The 22,373-nt window shown below is 36.7% G+C and overlaps 1 long non-coding RNA gene across 1 annotated transcript; it reads right to left on the bottom strand.

Moving 5' to 3' along the window:
- Positions 1-415: 415 nt before the first annotated feature.
- Positions 416-19,209, bottom strand: LOC139144154 (uncharacterized). Its single transcript, XR_011554766.1, has 5 exons — positions 19,099-19,209; positions 4,570-4,727; positions 3,488-3,610; positions 1,505-1,943; positions 416-1,101 (listed from the first exon to the last, which is right to left on the bottom strand). It is a non-coding gene; the product is annotated as an uncharacterized lncRNA (long non-coding RNA).
- Positions 19,210-22,373: the final 3,164 nt, after the last annotated feature.

The raw sequence follows: 22,373 nt of genomic DNA, 5'->3' as shown, positions 1-22,373 counted from the left end.
ACCTGTATACCAAATACATGTATCAAAGCTACCAAATCAGCAGTTTTTGGATTAAAAAATTTTTTATCAAAAATTGGGAAAATTGCCCCAAAATTACAAATATGACAATATCAATACAATTTGTATAAGCATGATGAGGTCATTCTGAGGAACATGAATATGAAGTTTCATAGCAATCAGACGAGCGATTTCAGAGAGCAAGATTTTTTGACTTAAAATGGAAAAAATACCCTAAAATAAAAACATGCAAATTCATCCCAATTTTTGCACACATAATTAAGAATATCTAAAGAAATCTGCATACCAAGTTTCAACCAAATCTGACCAATGCTTACTGAGTTTTAGCCATTTGCAGAATTTTCCTTTTTTCCCCTCATTTGCATATTTTTGGCACTGACATGTTCATTTGAACAAATTTCACATCCCCACCCCTAGGTGCACCTGTACATCAAATACTAAGAGAGTAGGTGCTACGGTTTAGGAGTTTTTGATGTGGACGGACTAACAGACATACATACATACTTACATACATACACACAGACGCCATTTTGCCACCTTATACGAATACCTCCCATTTGCATATATAGATATGCATATATGGGAGCGTAAAAATGAGTCATACTCTAAAAAAAATACTCTTAGTGTATCAAAGTCCTGGTTATTTCCTCCGTCGAGAACATCAGCATCAGGACTCATAACAACACATATGGACTGCAAAAAAGTGAAAAGTTGACTGTCAAACTGAGCAGGTACATCTAAGAACACGACTGGTTGTTCCATCGTGCGATCAAAGTAAACAAGGGCTGTTCAAATCTTCGTCGAAAGGGTTGATCGGTGCTATCGGTACCGAAAATGCCCATTTCAAACACCAATCGATGCATTTCCTGTCCGGGATGTAGACACTAAAACTCTCTGCCTGTATCTGACACAGTTTTCCATTGTCAAATAAAACAACGACGTGATCATCACTCATGGAACGAATTACACCCTGCAGCCCATTCACTATATCATGGCTCAAATTCCGAAGGAGTATCACGGGCGATCCGACTTTCAAATGCAGCATTTTCTGCACTTGCATGTTCCGTAAGTAGGCCGGATCACCTAAAACAATAAATAATAAAAACATTAACAGAATTGTTACTCATCACACAAGTTATGAATCGAACAAGTTTACCTAAGAAAAGAACAGTGTTATTTTCCAATTTCCTTCTTTGTGATAGCAAAAACATGTAATCTTGCAAAATACATCGCCCAAGCTTTAAATCTATTTCCAAACACATCCACTGAAGCGCTGCTTACTAGTTTTCCAAACCAACAGTATTCGGACCGTTTCAGATCATCATATATGTTAAATTGTCTGTTCGTTTATTGGCAGGGGCTTTAACAATCTGGTACGATCCCTTAGAGGGACCGAACCGGATCGGGCGGCACGTACAGACTTAATCAAAGTGACAAAGTAACACAACAACAGCACTGACCACTAATATATTATGAATGAACATACCTTCATCTTTTGAAGCATAAATTTTCATATTTCCTTCCATTTTGAATAGTCGGTCTGAGTTGTACATTTTAACTTCTAAATTCGTTGCAAAGATATGTGTGCTTTTGCAGCCCTTGTCTGCTACCGGTAAAGGCCTGGAGAGACCTTTGAGGAAACGATCTGTATCATCGCTTATGTTTCCTCTGGCGGTTTCTTTAACAGCTTTTATTAATACAGGATCGCTTTGTCTATATATTTTGTCTAAGTTTATATGGTCTAAGTTATCTACCAATCAAGACATAAAGCAAAAATCGCCATTGTCGAGATATAGAGGATTCGCCACAGGCGGCAATTGGAGAAAATCTCCATAAGTGATTATTTGGACTCTGCCGTAGTAACCTTCCTTCTTTCGTATCTTTTAACACACCTCTTCCATCTGTTCGAACACCTTCTTGCTTATCTGTCGAGTGCAATAAATGATAGTATGTCAAATGAAATAAATGAAAGTATGCAAACTTTTTTGACGCCGCGGCATTTATAACAAATCGGCGCGAAAAAATTAACACCATATGAGAAAAACTGTACTATATCACAGATGAGTTATGTACTAAACTAATGGAGACTCAAGTAAATAAACACTCCGACATAGACAACTACATTACTAGTTCAGAGAATTTGACAAATGGGTTGATTTTTGCATGTGTAGTACTAGTAGGAAGGTGTACACGTACGTTCGATCGATAAACAAGTGGATGTTTTTCTCACGTGATAACGAAACATATGAGTATAGCGACAGCGCAGACGTTGGGCATCGTCGTAATCTTTGAGCCTTTTTACATTAACAGCTACGTATACCAAAGATACTAGTTTTTTTGCGTGCATGCAGCATTGTGGAGCGGAAATAAGGCTCTTGCTTGAAGGAATTACATTAGGGAATGACAAGTCACATTTCAGTTAATTAAATTCTAGTATTTCTTTTGTTTATACTCAATTTGGGCTATCAGTCTTGAAATTCAATCGTACAGTATAGCTAGCGATAAAGTGGAACACATCAACTTAAATGTTCAATTTCAGTAATCACTTCAACAGAGACATATATAAATTTTTCGTTAAAAATAATACAGTACCGGTATATGTACCTCAGACATTGGGAAAGATAACTCAAGCTCATCGTGTCACTGTGTTTTACTTTTAAAATTCCAATCGTTGTGGGAAGCACGCATATAAATCTTCGTTGGGTCTCTATTTTTCTAAGACCTCCCACTTTAGCCATGTTTCAGACTCCCTGTTCCACCATGTATATTTTGCAAAGATTTTAGTGAGGAAATGGGGAGTCTGTTTTTAACAAGAGGGACGCCCAAGAGAGCGACAACTTCCGCAAGACTCTGTTCATTCCTCATTCAAGCAACCCCACTGCTGTCAGGCGTCGTATGCATAACCACGGTCCCTCTATCAGATAGAGAAACTTACATTGTCAATCATTTCTTAGCCGTGAGCTTGACCAAGGGATGGATTCGAGACTAATCGTCTGTAGTCAGACACAGTGATTCTGGGACTTTCTCCGGGATTACTCTCGAAATACTGTCGTGGAGTAAACAACTCGTGTGTTAATTTACATAATCACGTGTTTTCTTAGTTTCTTCGGCTAGGTTACGACCGCTGTCAAAACATTACTTGAGATGACTCTAGGAAAATATTATCATTGTTCCCTGCGTTATCTAAATGGGTGACATTTTGCAACCATGTATTCATTCTCTCCTACCATTATTTCTATTTATCATTTCTATATTTTTACAGGGACAAGATCTGTTTTCATGAATTTTGTTTGATATCAAGAACTGCTCCAGTTGTTTGACTACTTGAAATAAAGCTGACATACTGGCAAACTGTACACAATCTCTTCTCTGCTAATAGATACACAACATCTAACATTTCATACAGCAAAGGGGTCATTTGAATAGTTTGTCTTCACTCACGTAATTTGACTGCTTGTAATATACTTACCATTGAAATCTCGTCAATCACAAGTATGTCGGCTGACAAAATTCGCTGCTTGGCAGCAATAAATGCAGGGTCACTTTCCAGCAAAACACATAGTTCTTGATTGAGATATCTTCCGTCTCGAATCTATAATGGTATTATGCACTTTGTCAGGTATTTTAGCATACTTTTGTACCGATTAATACTTAGATTGACTGGTATGAAAATATACTGTGCCGTTTAGAGAAAAGCTGCCGTTTAGATGAAACTTACTAGCAAACCCACCCAGGCATGTAGTGTGTTGTAGCCTCTTCATACTGTGGATGCAGTTACATGTATTTTCTTCACATTCCTGAACCGTCTATATAACTGCTTAATAAGACTTGTTTTACCAGTATTGGCTGGGCCAGTTATCAGTAAATTGTGACCAGCAGCCACAAGTTCAAAAACATCCATCACATCAACTTGGTGAACGATTCTCTCTGTCACTATCAAATTTTACCCGTGATTCACTGTAGAGGTCAGAGGGCAAGTTACAGTGCCATGATAACATTTTGGATAATTTTTCGTAAAACCTGTCATGAAACTAGTGAAACCCACTTTGGTTGTGATTACCATAATGTTTAGAATTTGTCTGTTTCAATCGATTATGTCAGAGAAAACATTTACACCACACACAATATTAAAATATCGACCAATCTATTTTATCATTAAGATTAATCGTCACCAATTTGATGCTTTAAGTATCAATGGAAAGTTTGACAAAATGATATAAAAGTGAAAGTACCTAGCACTATGCCAAACGACATGCCTGTGGTTCTCAAAAAAATCCCATATTGTGTAGTTTGTTACTATATCTTATATTGCAGGTAGCTGCCTCATCTGGCGATTGCAAAAAAGAAGCTGCTGATAGCTTAAGTCAAACATTGACCAAATTTCCAAACCTGTCTGATCATGCCAAAAAGTTAATTATTTAGATGGCCAAAACAGCAACGCATCAACAGGAAGAAGATGGGAGAGAGAAGTCGTAAGTTTTGCGCTACAGTTATGGTTAAGAACGCCCAAAGGGTACGAGGACATTAGAAAAAGTGGGTATATGGTCCTACCTTCTCCAAGAGTGCTTCAACTCTATAAAAACGTTATTGACCAGAAACCTGGCTTCAGCGAAGACGTTTTTCGGTGGATGAGAGACATGGCCGTTGAAAAGGAAGTCCCGACTTCAGGTTTTTCAGGCCGAATAGTCTACGATGAAATCCAAGGAGACCTGCACAAATATGTAATAAAGGTGGAATCAACAACTTGGTGGGGGCTGTCGATCTTGGAGAAGAGTGTACCGGTATGGATGTATTGAGACATGGTTCCAAGACGGCAGCCTTGGCGACCCATACCCTGTAGTTCGAGTTTCTCGGTCACACTGGGTTTACATTCCCCTTTGCACATTTTCCGACTCACCAAATTCAAGCGCACCAGATATATGTCCTTTTCTGGGAAGCTGTCAACAAGCTGTTAGACTGGGGTTTTCAAGTTGATTTCGCGCTTTTCGATGGTGCGTCAGCTAACCGGTCTTTCCTCAAGATGAACTTCGATGGAAATCCATTAGAAGACAGAATGCATGTAAAAAATCTGTGCAACCCATCAGATACCATCATACTGGGTATGGACCCGAAGCATGTTCTGAAGAGGCTGCGAAACAATGTCCTTCAGAGTGGCGATGGCTTTAGTTCAAATTTTCAGGATAACTCCCTTAGTTAATGCTTTCTCCAAAGAATATGAAAATTGTATATTTGCAGCCATGCTTTTGAAATATTACACCAGTAAATATTAAAATTTAATTTTTCATATTTTTTTTACATATTTGAATTTAATAATTATTGGATAGTATTAATATTACCAAATTAGTTATAAATATGTTGACACTATTTATTGTAAGATTTGTACGGCAGGATTTGTAAATAAAATTTGTTTTTATGACTTTACATGGGTTTACATATCAAAAAATTATTACAAATTCTTTCAAATTTCAAAATGTGATTTTTCAAAAAGTACTTCAAATACAGGAAAATTGTGCCATACAAATCTTATCTGTAACCTTGTTAATAGGATGTAAAAATTCCATGTCCATATCTCATTTCAAAGGTTGGATTAAATTGGTATACAATTATGTAGGAAAACTGTTATTCTGTCAAAAATGTTGAAAACAAGCCATATTTGCACCCCTCTTTTGAAGTCACAGAGCAGTCTTTTTGGTTAATCTCACTTTTGACACTTCTTTGACACTCATAGAATCTAAAAATGCATTTACAATAGCAGTCACTCACTCTGAATGCCAGCACCGCCTTGTCAAACTTTCCTGAAAAACAGCAAATAATGACTTTCCCTTTTCAAACATTTTATTAAAAGCTAGGGGACCTCTACCATAGTTAATACACTAAGGACTCCCCAACTTCTTCTTATTTGGTCAGTTTTTCAGAAGTTTCAACAGGCTATAACTCTGCAATGCCTTTGTGCCCAAATGTCTAGTTTTTTTTATTCCACAGAGAATGTTGACTACTTTTATATTTTTAATTAATAGTTTTATTGACGTTTATAACTGACGCTCTAGCCTTTCCAACCACCTTAAAAGATAGTGTAAATGTACACATGTACCGCTACCTATCGTGCAGTTTTTGAAAGCCGGTTGCAAGTCTTCAAGCAGCTTGTTGGTGTTGATTGTACAAACTATGTGTACTAGGCTACTTCACTTTAATTTACTAGTCTAAGAGAGATATTTGGCAAATAACCACAAAACAGACAGCTTGTTAAATGTTTGATTCTGTAGACATTTTTTTTCTTGTTTACAGCCATTAACAAGAAGCTTACCCAGCTTTCACTTCTGAAAGAATACGAGGGTGTTGCTTTATGGAAGCAATCTATCACCAACCATCTGTATTGGTCTGCAGCAAGCACTCCAGAGGGAAATGGAGAACCGATTTTGGCCAAATGGCAGTCAGTTTTATATCATATCCAAAATCAGCATACTGGACATAGCAATCCACTGTTTGATCAATGTGCCCATGGCCCACTGGATGAGAACCAAAGGAACAAAGTGTTTTTGACACCAAGTTGGATGAGCCAATGGTTGTAATGTATTTCTTATAGTCACTGTGGATGAAGTGCAGAGGGACATTTCCATTCAAATTCATTACATTTCATTTAACAAGTCATCATTGATGACAGTCTCCACCAGTGTAAGTTTGTACTTTTGTTTTTTGATTAATTTTGATTAAAGTTATTCAAACACCATTAAACAGGTGGGGATATTGCATCATCAACAGTTGTGTCATTGGTTTTCAAAATCAGGCAGACCCCCCCCCCTTTCACCCAATACCAAACAATGATGAATCCCCTTTTACAGGCAAAAAAAATATGGTGACCCCCCCAAAAAAAACAAAACAAAACCAGTAAACATGCAACTACTGAAGTAATGAACCAACTTTATAAGACTACTGTAGAATACTTTTATTTTCACTATTTTCGCTGGGCTGATTTTCCGCTAAAATAAAATCTCCTAAAAAAATCCCCGTAATATAGAAGAACAACATCTACAGAAATTGCCGTGAAATGCTTTCCATCAAGCATTGATGAACCACAGATGCAAATCTTAGACATTGATGACTTATCAGGTACTTCATCAAAACAGCTAAAGCATATTTACATCACTTGCTTGAAACTGGCATATTTACTGGCAAGGCAAAGCAGAAATTGTTGAGAATTTATGAAGAACACAAAATTTTACAGTATACCAGGGAATAGGGATGATGATAATGATGATGATGACAAAGGTGATGGTGATACTAGTGAGAGGGGTGATAATGGTGATGATGATGACAAAGGTGATGGTGATACTAGTGAGAGGGGTGATAATGGTGATGATGATGACAAAGGTGATGGTGATACTAGTGAGAGGGGTGATAATGGTGATAATGATGATGATGACAAAGGTGATCGTCATACTAGTGAGAAGGTATGATAATGATGATGGTGGTGATGATGACAAATTAATGGCCGAAAATGAGCTCCATGGTTGTGAAAATGTAAAACCAATTTTAGTAACGCTGCCACCCTTATTTCAAAAATGATTCAAGTAGTAATTTGTTGACAGGATGTTGCAAATCATTTTTCATTCAATTATAACACTGACAGATTATCAACTGTATCACATTTCATACATTTTGATGCAGTGCTTCTGGGCATTCACCCTAAAAACCAAAATTCATTATGTATGCAAAGAAGCAATTAAGTTAAATGACACTTCAAAGTGTTACTGAATTGTATTACACCACTGTGAGATCAACATATATACCATGTTTCATTAAATTCGATGCAGTATTTCTGGACATATCACTCAAATTAGGAAAGTTCATTATTTACGCATATTGAATTTTATCAACATGGCACTGATAAACGTCATTATTCACTGTTAAAGCAATGAGAGCACAACATCTGTACCAAGTTACATGAAATTTGATGAACCATTTCTTGGTATACTGGCCTTAATTAGGAAAATTAATAATGTTTGCAAATCGGCAGTTAATTGATATGATACTGCTACATATCTTTACATGCCATTACACTATTGGAGGATAAATATACGTACCAAATTTCACTAAATTCACTTCAGCACTTCTAGACACTAATTATGAAAGTTCATCAAATTTACAAATTAGCAATTAATTGACATGATGCTTCTTAATGTCTTCACACAGTATTTCAGTACTTTGAGATTAACATCTGTACAATGATACTGTTACATAACATTGCACGTCATGACACTACTGGAAGATTTACATCGGATCAATATCGCATTACATCAAATTTGATGCAACACTTCCAGACATTTGGTACTAATTGTGAAAGTTCATCAAATATGCAAATTAGAAATTAATTTACATCATACTTCTTTATGTCTTCACACAGTATTACAGTACTCAAAGGTCAACATCTGTACCATGTTTCATCAAATTTGATGCAGCATACCTTGACATATCACTCTAACCAAGAAAGTTCATTTCATATGCAAATTATTTTTTTTTAACATGACAAAGATAAATGTCTTTATTCACTGTTAAAGCAATGTGAGCTCAACATCTGTACCAAATTTGTTGAACTATTTCTTGACATATCTGCCTAATTTCGAAAATTCATTGAATATGCAAATAAGCAATTAATTGATAAGAAACTGCGACATATCTTTGCACGCCATTAGACTACTGGAAGAACAAAATCTGTACCATGTTTTATTAAATTTGATGTGGCATTACTAGACATATCACAATAATTATGAAAGTTCATTGAACATGTAAATAAGCAATTAATTGACACGATACTCCTTAATGCATTCACATAGTATTATGATACTGACAGATCAACATCTGCACCACATTTCATAAAATGTAAAGCAATATTTCTAGAGATAGCCAACTAATTAGGAAAAGTAATGAAAAATACAAATTATCAATTAATTAACATGATACTGTAAATATCTTTGTACACTTTTGTACGGCTGTGTGCTGAAGATTTGTATCATGTTTTATTAAATCTGTTGTGGTATTTCTAGATATCACCCTCATTACAAAAGTTCACCAAATATGCAAATTAGCAATTAATTGATGCAATACTGACATATGTCATTGATTAATATTAGAAATTTGTGTGAAAAACATCTTCACAAAGTTTCATCAAATTTGGCACAGTCTTACTAGAAACAGCACTCTAATCCCAAATTATGCAAATTAGCATGAATTATGGAAGCCATATCAATATGAATGGTCCTGCATATGTATGCCATAGTGTAGCCCCTATGCATGGTCATAGCATTAATATTAATACAATCCTTGAACCCACGTGGATCATATATGGTGACCCTGAGGATGGATATCAAATACAGGAAAGAAAACGGCTGTGACACAGCCATTTTTGATCGAATCATTACAAAAATCGGTATATATATATGACACAAGGATCAATATATGAACCAACTGTCAATGCAATCGCGCCCAGCATCTCTGAAAAATTTCCGTGAACGAACGCACAGTCATTAAATATAGGAAACAAAATGGCCGCTACACAGCCATTTTAGACCGGATCAAAACAAAAATCAATGTGCATATGTACCGGTACACCATGCAAATTCACTTTTTTTGTGGCTATCAGAAGTTAGCCAGTCAAGACAAGCTTATCCCCATATAAATCAAACCCACTGTAAAGTAATTGAATCATAAATGATCCAAAAAGTATATACTTTTTCAAGCAACTTTTTATGTCATTTTTTATGTCTTTGTCCATCTCCAGCATACAATCATACAGGCACTGCAGACATGACAGATGTATTTGATATTAAATGTGATAAAACCACTGTCATTCAGCCCATTCCTGGGAAACAGATACCGTTCAAGTACAAACCACCTAGCTCATTGATGCCACTAATTATCAGAGAAGTAAGAGACACCACACAACTCAACTAAGCTGTAAGTATTTACATTATTTTAAAAACAAGTTCAGCAAAGCCAATTTTACATAAATGCCAGCTATCGGGTTGGTTATTCAAGACAGGCCATTTCCGCTATTCATAACACACATAGTTTTTAACAAAAACTGCTGAAAATAGTGCCTGAAGTTTCACTCTAGGACTTCCATCAACTTCATGAATCTTAATTACTTCATCTGAAAAAAGTGCCAAGGTTGGCATTTTTCCCCATCAGTCAAACACTTCAAATTTATGAAGCCATAGTTTGCAACTTCAGCTACTATAATTTAGCAGTTTTTGTTAAAGCTCCATAACCCTTTTCCTGCCAGACAGTATCACTTCCCCATCAGCTAAATCAGTAAAAAGTGGTATTTAGCCAAAACATGAAGTATTTTCACCTACTTGGCTTGGTATTTTATAGCTTCTTTAGTAAAAAAAAATCACGTTTTACAGTATTTCTGTTTTCAACAGCCTTCAAATTTACAGTATTATATTGAAATACACCATATGGAATATCATTATTTCGCAATAAGAGCCAATATGGCCACCGGGCGGTCATTTTTTAATAATTTTTTCATGTTTCTGAACGATAACTAAACTGTCCCTGAACAGATATCGTTCAAACTTGGCACACAGGCATTGTATCGTGTAGTGTCCATGTGCATGGCAATTAATTTTGTGATGCGATCCAAGATGGCTGCCAGATGGACATTTTGTTTGCAAAATTTTTGTCATGATAGTAATACAAGTTTGTTTGTAAGTAATTTTTTATATTCCAGATAGTTGAGCTAATGCCAAGGTCTGGTGTATACCTTTATGAGCAGCAACTACGGCTTGCAGAAAACAAGTTATGGAACGTGGGAGGGACATGCTGTGCCCTTCATTTGCTCAAGATTTTCTTTGAACACAGTGAATTGATCGGTGCAAACCTAACAGGTGCAAATCAGAAGAAGGCCCTTGATGGTAACATTATTGAAGCAATAATTGGTAAGTAATTTTAGTCCACCGCACAAAGAAGACTTAATGCATCGTCTTCACAATCTGACTATTCCTCACATCGAGTTGTTTCAAATTCAGATCAAAAGGGTCAAATAGGCTCAAGTCAGTGGAGGCAGCGTTTCCGTTAACGCAAAATCCTGCGTATTTTACGCAAAATTGTTCTGAAATACGCAAAAAATAGCGTCAATGACACCGTGCTCCCATCCTGGACTATTTAGTGTTTGTTCTCTGGTCAGATATTTGAACATGTGTGAAAGGGATAAAGTGCATGAAGTGAAAATACTTATATGTAATGTACTGGAGACAGTGAAATATGTTTAATGTATTAATTCAGAATATAAAATGGAAAAAATACAGAATTAGATATATCGAATACTGTGATACAACCATTAACTCAACAAGTCATTTACAATGACATAGTCCCCACTTGTAATAGGAGTATTAGTCTTGATGGGGCAGGAAAATGTGGTCATTAAGAAGTATCACTGGAGTGTACCGGTATATGTTGAGATCTATGGGCACATAGGTCTATGTCGTTGTTCCCAATTTGAAACACATGAGGCATGTCTAAGTTATGGTTCTAAATCGGGAAAAAAGATCAGACCTCTAGCAGTATTGGCCAGCCAAGAAGTACATATGCGCATTATAAATGAGGTACAAGATGTGACATCTTAAGGTCTAATATCCTATCAAAATTGGAGGGTATAGAACTTGTGGTTACTGAGATATGCATATATATGTATAATCAAGGTCAAAGGTCATCGAAGTCACATGACATTTTGAAAAAAAAAATTATATTGCTAATTAATCCCTATATGCCAAAAAATCAGATCTCTAGCTCTATTCGCTTGCCCAGAATTAGATGTGTACATAATTAATGAGGTAAAGCGTGTGTTGTCATAAGGTCTCCCATCCTACTGAATACAAAGGACATAGCACTTGTGGTTACTTATTTATTGACATAAACATACATTTTAGGTAAAAGGTCTCGAGGTCACATGACATTTTGTCAAAAAATTTCTCTCCTATAGTTATCCCTATATACCAAAAATCAGACATCCAGCTCTGTTGGCTTGCTCAGAATGAGATATGTGCATAATTGTTGAGGTACAGTATGTGGTGTCATACGGTGTCCCATCATACCAAATATGAAGGGTGTAGCACTTGTGGTTACTGAGTTATGGACAAATATGTATATTTGAGGTCAATGGTCACCGAGGTCACGTGACATTTTGTCAAAATAGTTGTTTTGCTAAGTAATCCCTATATACCAAAAATCCGACCTCTAGCTCTATTGGCTCGCTCAAAATTAGATATGCACATAATTAATGTGGTACAATATGTGGCGTTATAAGGTGTCCCATCATACCATACATGAAGGGTGTAGCACTTGTGGTTACTGAGTTATGGACAAATATGTATATTTGAGGTCAAAGGTCATCAAGGTCACATGACATTTTGTCAAAAGAATTGTATTGCTAAGTTATCCCTATATACCAAAAATCAGACCTCTAGCTCTATTGGCTCGCTCAAAATTAGATATGCGCATAATAAATGAAGTACAATATGTGGCGTCATAAGGTGTCCCATCATACCATACATGAAGGGTGTAGCACTTGTGGTTACTGAGTTATGGACAAATATGTATATCTGAGGTCAAAGGTCACCAAGGTCACGTGACATTTTGTCAAAAAAATTGTATTGATAAGTTATCCCTATATACCAAAAATCAGACCGCTAGCTCTATTGGCTCGCTCAAAATTAGATATGCACATAATTAATGAGGTACAATATATGGCCCATCATACCATACATGAAGGGTGTAGCACTTGTGGTTACTGAGTTATGGACAAATATGTTTATTTGAGGTCAAAGGTCACCGAGGTCACATGACATTTTGTCAAAAAAATTGTTTTGCTAAGTTATCCCTATATACCAAAAATCAGACCTCTAGCTCTATTGGCTCGCTGAAAATTAGATATGTGCATAATTAATGAGGTACAATATGTGGCGTCATAAAGGTGTCCCATCATACCATATATGAAGGGTGGTAGCACTTGTGGTTACTGAGTTATGGACAAATATGTATATTTGAGATCAAAGGTCATCAAGGTCACATGACATTTTGTCAAAATATCCGAGATGTCTGCGTGAACGGATGGACTCACAGATGGACGAACAGACGAACATAACCCAATCTATAAGCCCAACGGACTTCATCCATGGGGACTAAAAATTGTGTCACTGCATCCTTTTTGCAATATGAATACGATGAGAAACTAAATTTTTATTTTTTGTGGCCTTATACATGGGAGTCTATGGAGATCTGCCTAATACATGGGAGTCTATGGAAGTGTAAACTAAAAATATGCAAATTTCGCCACGATTTGCCCAAATTTGGCAAAGGTCATTCCTATGCACTTCCATACCAAGTTTCAAATCAATCGGACTTGTGGTTTCAGAGAAGAAGATTTTTTGACCAAAAATGGGAGAAAATTACAAAAAAATTCATGAAAAATAGCAAGTCCAAGATACTGACCCAAATTGTGCACAATCATTTCATGTCAGCCCAAAGTACTTACATGCCAATTTTTCATGTAATCTGCTCAGTGGTTATTGAGTTTTTTCAATTTTGACTGTTTTTACATTTTTTCACTTAATTTGCATATTTTTGGCAATGACAACTTCATTTGAACAAAATCTCATCTACAGCCCATCATCCATGTACACATCAAATATCAAGATGAAATGTACAGCGGTTTTGGAGTTTTTGATGTTGACGGACAGACATACAGACATACAGACAATCATACATACAGACATTTCCCTAGCCTATAAGAATAGCTTCCATTGCCATATATACATATGGCTATGGGAGCTAAAAACCACAATTTAGCTAACTAAACCTTGGGCAAACATAAAGAAAAACGAAGTAAAAATCACAATAAAGCTAAATAATCAGTGGAATATAATGAAACTCACAATGAACCTACTAACTATGGATAAATTTCAGAAATGTTAATGAAAAGTTACAATGAAGGTATAACTACAGGTTGTAGACTATAAGGAAATTGAAGTACCAGATATGAACTGAAAATGCTCACGTGTTTCATTATATATTGCATTTATGTGCAAGTTTGAACCTTTGCTACATGCTTTGCTACATTTAAAGTGTTATGATCAACACAATGAATTTCACCACAGATCAATTCTAAAGGTCATTAAGTATTCAAATATGTAATTAGCTGAAATAAAAATAACTAATTTCTTTGAGTACTGTCATTGTATCACAATATAGCATGTGTAATTACCTTTGGTCAAGTCCTTCAAGCTCTATATGCCAAACCGTGAAAGCTTGTTAGCTATTTATGCAAATTATGGATTAGCTGACATGAAAATGGAAAATGACTTTCAATACTGTTATAACCTGGTATAATGATCAATGTACACAGCATGTTTCGCCAAATTTTATCAAGTAAATGCCAGTATATATCCCTAATTTGGAAGGTTCATTAAATATGCATATTGGGAATTGGCTGAAAAAAATGTCAAATGACTTTCAATAATCTTGTATCATAGTATCTTTAATGTACATAGCAAGTTTTGCAAGTTTTGCCAACTTTGGTCGTCAAAACAGATAAATATCGCTAATAAATGCGGGATATCGGACCGCAGGCGGGCGAAGATTGCATTATAAGCGCGCCAACCCCAACTCACTGCATGGACATCACATTTACGAAATCGAAGTCCAAAGTCAACTACGTCATTGTTAGAATAAGAGAGGTTTTCCATCACACGGGAGCATACCACCACAAAATTTGCACAGATGGCGTTGCACTGGCATTGAAAAAGGGTGCATCGGAGCATGGGAACGCGGGCAGTTTCCCTCGCTATGGGTAGGAAATGCATTGAGCAAGACACACTTCCGGGTTCGCAAAAAAACGAGGATCCCATTTACGGGGCGCTCAAATATAACTATTTGCTGTGATACATAGCAGAGGCGTATATGTTTGTGATGCTGAGAATAACATCAGTAAATAAATGACGGGTTTTAAAAGTTGACGTTTTTTGCGATGAAACAGACTTCTGAAGGTAGCTCGCTTGGGGAACACGTCATCCCGGCCGCTGTCCGCTTTGACCCCAGTAATTCACACTGGTTTTGGTCGGCCCCAGGTACCCAAGTCACTTCGACCCCGTCACACTTTTGCCTACATGTCCACAGAAACGATTCAATATGTTCCACAACAAAGCCAAGACAAAAATTGAAAATATCAATAAAATGGCTTCACAAAGGCTGAAATACATGATACTCGATGAAGTATGAAGTTTATGAAATGAAATCAAAATTGACAACACAAGTGTTTGTCTCGGGTAATACCACTTGAAGTTGAACTATTCTACAGACTGTTTTTTCCATACAGTGCAGTATTTGTCAGTGACAAATTAATCTTTGCAATACATTTTTTTGCGATGAGCTGGAAATTTGATTAATATCGAGTTAATGTACATAAATATTCCGTTATTTACTGGGACACATTTATTTTCTCGATCCGCTATCTGCGGACTACGTGCTGAAGTACATTGACTGTTCATGTCAACGATCGTTTCTCCCTCTGCAGAGTTTCTGTATCCCGTTCAACAACGCTGTACCTCGATCACACGATAGTGACGCTATGTAGCTGTGCAGTATTGAAACTTATCATAAAATGGCCACCTCGTCTAACAGTAACACGTATTGTCGGGATTATCGTACGGAAAAAAGACTGCAAAAGTAAGACTTATGAATCTTCATCAGAATTGAACACATCATGATTGTACACGAGTATCAACCGTGAATGCACATTGAGCTCGGCAGTTACACAAGCATGGTACGCTACATGCATAGCCCTACGAGTATGGCGACAGTGTCCCGGCTTTGGCTACGCCGCCTACCGGAGGTGGGAGGCGGCGTAGCCAAAGCCGGACACTCTCGTCATACTCGTAGGGCTAGCTACATGCACTGCCGCGATGCCGATCGTATGCATTCCAAGGCCTATCCCGGAATTGTTTCACAAACAACCTCAAAGGAGAGCAAACATACTTCTATGGACAATGACGAACACGTTTCTTGGCAAAGCAAAATCAAACAGTGCAGAAGTACATGAAGTAGGTCATGGCCTTGGACTCTGTGCACGAACCTGATTGGACACTTCAATACCTTTGACCCAAAGTTATTATTCATCAGCACTTCCATGCCATGAGGCTAGGTAGAGAACGTATGTACTCATTTCTGGCGATCGAGCAGCGAGGGAAACAATCAATTACCAAGGATAAAGCTAATTTGCTAAACGATATTTTATCTTGAATAGTGAGTTGAATGAGTAATAAAATATCATATTTTTAATGTTCAATACGAGGTTGAAACACGGAGGGACCGTGGTTGAAACCAGAGCTATCCAGCTGTAGCCAACCTGGACAAGCACATTTCACAGCACCCTCAAACAGTCGATTGTTTTCACTTGTCATACGCGGCGTAACAGAAAAATTAAAACTTTCATAACTTCATTAATATCCAAGCCACGCCCACCAAAACCTTTTCAGTTCTAGCCATTTGAATTCTGAAGATGTCTACCAAATTTGACTGAAATACGTTCAGCCGTTTTTGAGAAAATGGACCAACAGACAGACAGAGAGACAGACAGACACACAGACAGACAAACATCGCTGCGACATATGCTCACGTGTTCACACGTGAGCAAAAAATGAAGCAGAGAATCTAGGTAATTAAATGTAGGCTAATGTAAGGAAATTGTAATGATGTGAAGCCCAATTTGGAGCTAAGCAAAGTAGAGGCCAATATTAGGATATGCAAATGGGGAAAAAAACTCAATTTAGCTACTAAACCTTGGGCAAATCGAAATTAATAATCATAATAAAGCGAAATAAATGTTTGGCTAATGTACTGAAAGTGGAATAAAATCTGATAATTAAGCTACCAACTTCAGATAAATGTAATGACTTAAGCCTGTAGACTATACATGTGATGGTGAAGGAAACAACCAGTGTCAATCCTTTCAGATGTGTTGCGTGTATGTGATGGCGAATTTGTAAGGGAAAATACCAAATTAATGTATCATGATAATTATAGTGTCGTATATGTATATAAATTGTGGTTAGGATTGACGAAATGTCAAAGCTATGATGTATTTTTTTGAGATTTGAAGGTGGAGACTCAAAATGGACAAATGTGCATTGGAATCACAAGATGTCATCATAATTTAAAATTTAGTAAGATAATGTGTATCTATCAGTATGCGAAGTGTAAAAGTTTGAGTATGAGTAGTTGGTAGTAGCCAAGTCTAAAATCAAAATGGTAAAAAAGGGGCAAAAATACAGAGTTCCATATTGATCACAGTGTAAATATAAGAGCTTGAGGTATCCCTCCAGACAGTGTTGACAAATTTTCAAAGCTAACAGTTGAGTAGTAGTCGACAAATAACTGCCTGATCCAAAAATTGTAGAAAGTGTTCACAAAATAAAGATGTTCAGATGTCATTATAAATTGTAATACATCAGCGCAATGAAATTGAAGGACTTGAATAACAAATTTTAAAACATGTGCAAATGTAGAAGAAGCAATGCCTTGGGACATTGGTATTGAAACCAGTATTGAACTGTTTTTTGGATTGGTGTGAATCATGAACAATAACCCTAACCGCCTCTGAAATGTTGATGATTGTGTTTTTGTCTAGTTTGATTTTGCATGTGAATGGTAGTAAACACAGAATGTCATCGAGAGTGGCTGTGGTGGGGTCGACCTGTAAAGCTGATAGTAGAAGGTCTTTTTTGATGAACAGGTCCAGGAATAGGTCATCTCAAGTGGCAAAAATTTCTAGTTGTTGCTCCAGGGTTTCTGAACAAATGCCCTGTATTGACATTGTCAAGGATTCTGTCATCACAGGGGATATCTGTGGAGAGAATAAAACCAAGTCATCATACTTTAGCAGAGGTCAAGACGACATAGAGGTTGTTTAGAATCCTTGAAAAAATGAAACATTGTATGTAAAATGTAAGCCGCAGAGCTGTGCGTCGCGTGTGACACAGATTTGTGATAACTGCTACATTGTCTTCGCTGGTACACGTACATGACCCCTGTGACCCTACTATAAATAAAACGCGGTTACGGCTATTGACTCAATGGAAACAGACGTGTTAAAAGAAACAATGTAGGTAACTCATAAGGCATTACTGTCGTTTCAAGAAATTGTCCTCAAATGACCTCACATACGTAAACAAACTGCTGTAGTCGTGCTTCGTTTCTATCCTCCAGGTACGATTGCTGTATAAATGTAAGCGCCAAAAACTGTCAGTACAATTATTGTTCTTACCTTCATATCTGTGAATATATTCCTCATAGAAAAATTTATGTGCTCTCTGTAGAGACCTTAGTGGCATTTTTGATGTGGTTTGCACAAAATTTTCGACATCACTATAAGAAAAAGCCGGCAAACAAAACAAACAGCAGGTCCAGACTCTTGATGGCGCCATTGTTTTTAAATGCGACTTTGTTTGTTTGTTTGTTGTTTATGCGTCAATATCCTCATTTGCATTCCAATATGGCCGCTACCTGAATCACATGTTCTACCTGTCCAATCAGGCACTTCATTTCCACGACTTATTTCCATACCCCATACGGGTCAGACAGTCATTTCTTATGAAAGCTGTGTAACATCGTACACACTCTTACGAAACATTCCAGCCTGCTCATCGCGCTATATTACACCTTGGGCAATATACTGTACACAGTAACCGCAACACGATGATCAGTCGCATAAAAATTAGCATAAAACTCATGATCGTAGATACCGTCCAAAAATGGCAACAGAAAAAAAGGGTGACACTATTATGCCAGAAGAGTGATCTCCAACACTTGCCCCAGACAGAATACAGGCATTGAACTGTCAACAAGATGACCTTGGTGTCAAATTATCAACTCTGCAAGAAGACAAATACTTATTGCTTTGTAATTACACCTCACCCCTGGACGCAATACCGGAGGAAGAAGAAAAGGTATGAATGTTTCACCCCAAGGCTCAAACATAACCCAATTTCCGAGTGGCGATTTCGCCACTTAAATTTCAATAAAGCTTACCAAAATGCTGTCAATCGAAGCAGTACACTCTATATTCCATGGTCGGTGGCAAGAAATGGCACGATTTCCACAGCGATCCGTGGCGATACCTCCCTGGTGCTAACTTACTTCCTGAAAAAGACTGTGACCTCGGGTCACTGTTCACTGATTGGTCGAGAGCCAGAGTCAACTACGTCACCTTGTTAAGTTTGAATTTCCATGAATTACGTTTACTTTCACTGGTAAGGAGACATTGCTCGAGGCACAGTGAGAGGATGGCCGCTTACAATTACTGGTAATTACATTTCTTGTATTTCTTCATTGATTTAAGACGTTATCCTCTTCGAGTATTGTCGAAGACAGAAAGCGGGCCATAACGTATAACGGGGCTACACAACAGTATAGTACAGATGTTAATTTTTCTCACTTAACGTTGCAACATACAAGAGCTACGACTGCAGCTAAGATGTTCGACGACGATGTCAGACTATGCTACTAAATCGTTCTCAACTGGTTAAGAGTTGATATTGATAGACTTTTAAAATTAATTTATAATTAGGATTCTATCCAATCTGGTTGGACAGCAAGGCATTTATCTCGGACGCAAATCAGTGTACGAGAAATACATTGCCAATAGCCTGGACAGGAGTGTTGAATTATGAGGTAGGTCTTTACTGCCACTTTCTATTCAACTCCTTCTTAACAACAACAACAACATACAATATAATAATTATAATAATAATAACAACAACAATAGGAAGAAGCACAAACAAATTAAGCCAAAACTTTGTGTGAAAACAGGCAGGTAAATGTGAAGTCATTGACAGTAGTGATCTGATCCATCACTTATCTAAATTTATATAATTTTCTTTTACATAGGTATTCGGTGGCGTTGTGAAGAAACTAATACCGTCTGTTAAACAGAGCCAGAAACGCAAGGCTTTAACTGATATATCCAATAATTCAGGTAGGCTCTTTGAACTTATTCAAGATAATTTTAATAAGCCATCCCATGAGTGTGTTTCCGTTACCTGATCCTATAGCAAATATGTGGCCTAATAATCGACACCTGGTAATGTTGTCAGATATTGATCAGTCTTGAATCCAATACAAAGCATTGATAGCACCTTTGGCAGAATACAATATGAAACTAACATTTAAAAGTGTCCGAATACTTGCATTGTCATTTTTAGCTCCCATATATGCAAATGGGAGTTATTCGTATAAGGTGGAAAAATGTTGTCTGTATGTATGTATGTACGTATGTATGTATGTATGTCCGTCCACATCAAAAACTCCTAAACCGTAGCACCTACTGTCTTAGTATTTGGTGTATGGGTGCACCTAGGGGTGGAGATGTGAATTGTTCAAATGAACATGTCAGTGCCAATAATATGCAAATGAGGGGAAAAAAAGGAAAAATCTTGCAAATGGCTAAAACTCAGTAAGTATTGGTCAGATTTGGTTGAAACTTGGTATGCAGATTTCTTTAGGTGTTCTAAATTATGTGTGGAAAAATTGGGATGAAATTTGCATGTTTGCATTTTTAGGGTATTTTTTCCATTTTTAGTAAAAAAAATACCGCAATTATACGGTGTCGCTCACATTTTATCAGAACTGGTACATACCAGTATGGGTACCAAAGATCAACCAGAAAAACAAGAATGACAAAAGCAAGTAAGGTCTGCAACTTAGGTACTGGAGGTCATCTTTAGGAACATGCATATCAACTTCTATAGCAATGGGACAAGCAGATCCTACATACATAAGCAAATGTCAACAAAAAATTAGCCAGAGAAGCTTGACAAAAAGAAAAGGTGGGAGAGTGGGGAAAAAAAGTAGGAAAAAATATAAAAGGGATCTTTTAAAAAGGAATGCTACCTCATCAATCTTCTATCCCCTACCCCCTCCTGAATATCAAATGTTCCACCCCTTGGTTGATCATGTTTACATAAGACCAGCTGGCAGTATATTTACAACTTTGGGGATGTTTTAATTAATGCTATGAGTGCTATTATTCAAATGTAAACAGCACTTAAATCAGTTACAGATAGTGAAATTCCTTCCACTGTGGGGGGGATTATGACATCTGGAATTATCCTGGATCCAAATTTCTCATCAGTTCTTGTGTGTCTTACATGCGAAAGTTGCAAATATTGGTTCGCTATGAAAAAATTTACCTCAGCTTTGTTTTCAGGATCAAATTTTACTACAAATTGATATTAAACATGACAAAATTATGTTCACAGACTTTGAAACTGTCTCACAACAAATCCTTGGTTGGTGTAGGTCATTTAAGGTCACAAAGAAAATTACCTGAAATATAAATATTTGGGGGTTTCTCAACACTTTGAGCAGAAATTTATCTAATAACATCCCTCGGGACTTTTGTACCAAATTACAAAGCTATCGATATCAGACAAGTAATTTCGAGAACAAGTTTTCTTGACCAAATATGACAAAATTGTCTTATAAAAATACAAATTTGTATATTTCAGGACAATTTCCACATATCTAACTATTGTCATCCCTGGACATCTGCACACCAAATGTAAAAGCCGTCTGTCCAGGGGCTTTAAAATGAAATATTTTTTTACGATTTTTTGACCAAAAATAACAAAAATTGTCCCAATATTTCCAATTTTGTCGTAATTTCAACAATAAGAAGGGTAACACCCTTGCAAACATCCAATCCAAATTTGAGAGCAATTGGGCTAGCGGTTTCAGAGAAGAAGAAATTTTACTTAAAATGAGAAAAATAACCAAAAAATTCAGCAAAAATATAAAATTCAAGATATCTTCACGATATTCATCAAACTGATTTTGATCAACCTTAGTAACCTGTATACCAAATATCAAAGCTATCAGATTAGTTATTCTTGAATAAAAAAAATTTTGACCAAAAATTCGGAAAATTGCCCCAAAATTACAAATATAAAAATTTCAATTCAATTTGTATACACTTGACTGATGTCATCCTGAGAAACATGTATACCAACTTTCAGAGCAATCAGATGAGTGGTTTCAGAGTTAAACATTTTTTGACTAAAAACTGAAAAAATTACCTGAAAAATAGAAACATGCAAATTTCATCCTAAATTTTACACATCTGCTTTAGAATACCTAAAGGAACCTGCACAACAAGTTTCAACCCTATCTGACCAACGGTTACAGAGTTTTAGCAATTTGCAGGGTTTTTCCTTTTTTCCCCCTCATTTGCATATTTTTGACACTGACAAGTTCATTTGAACAAATTCACATCTCCACCCCTAGGTGCACCTGTACATCAAATACTA

Source organism: Ptychodera flava, chromosome 11 (assembly GCF_041260155.1).
Source record: "Ptychodera flava strain L36383 chromosome 11, AS_Pfla_20210202, whole genome shotgun sequence".
NCBI classification, from domain to species: domain Eukaryota; kingdom Metazoa; phylum Hemichordata; class Enteropneusta; family Ptychoderidae; genus Ptychodera; species Ptychodera flava.
Note: the sequence above shows the minus strand (reverse complement) of the source record. Positions and strands in the feature narration are given on the sequence as shown.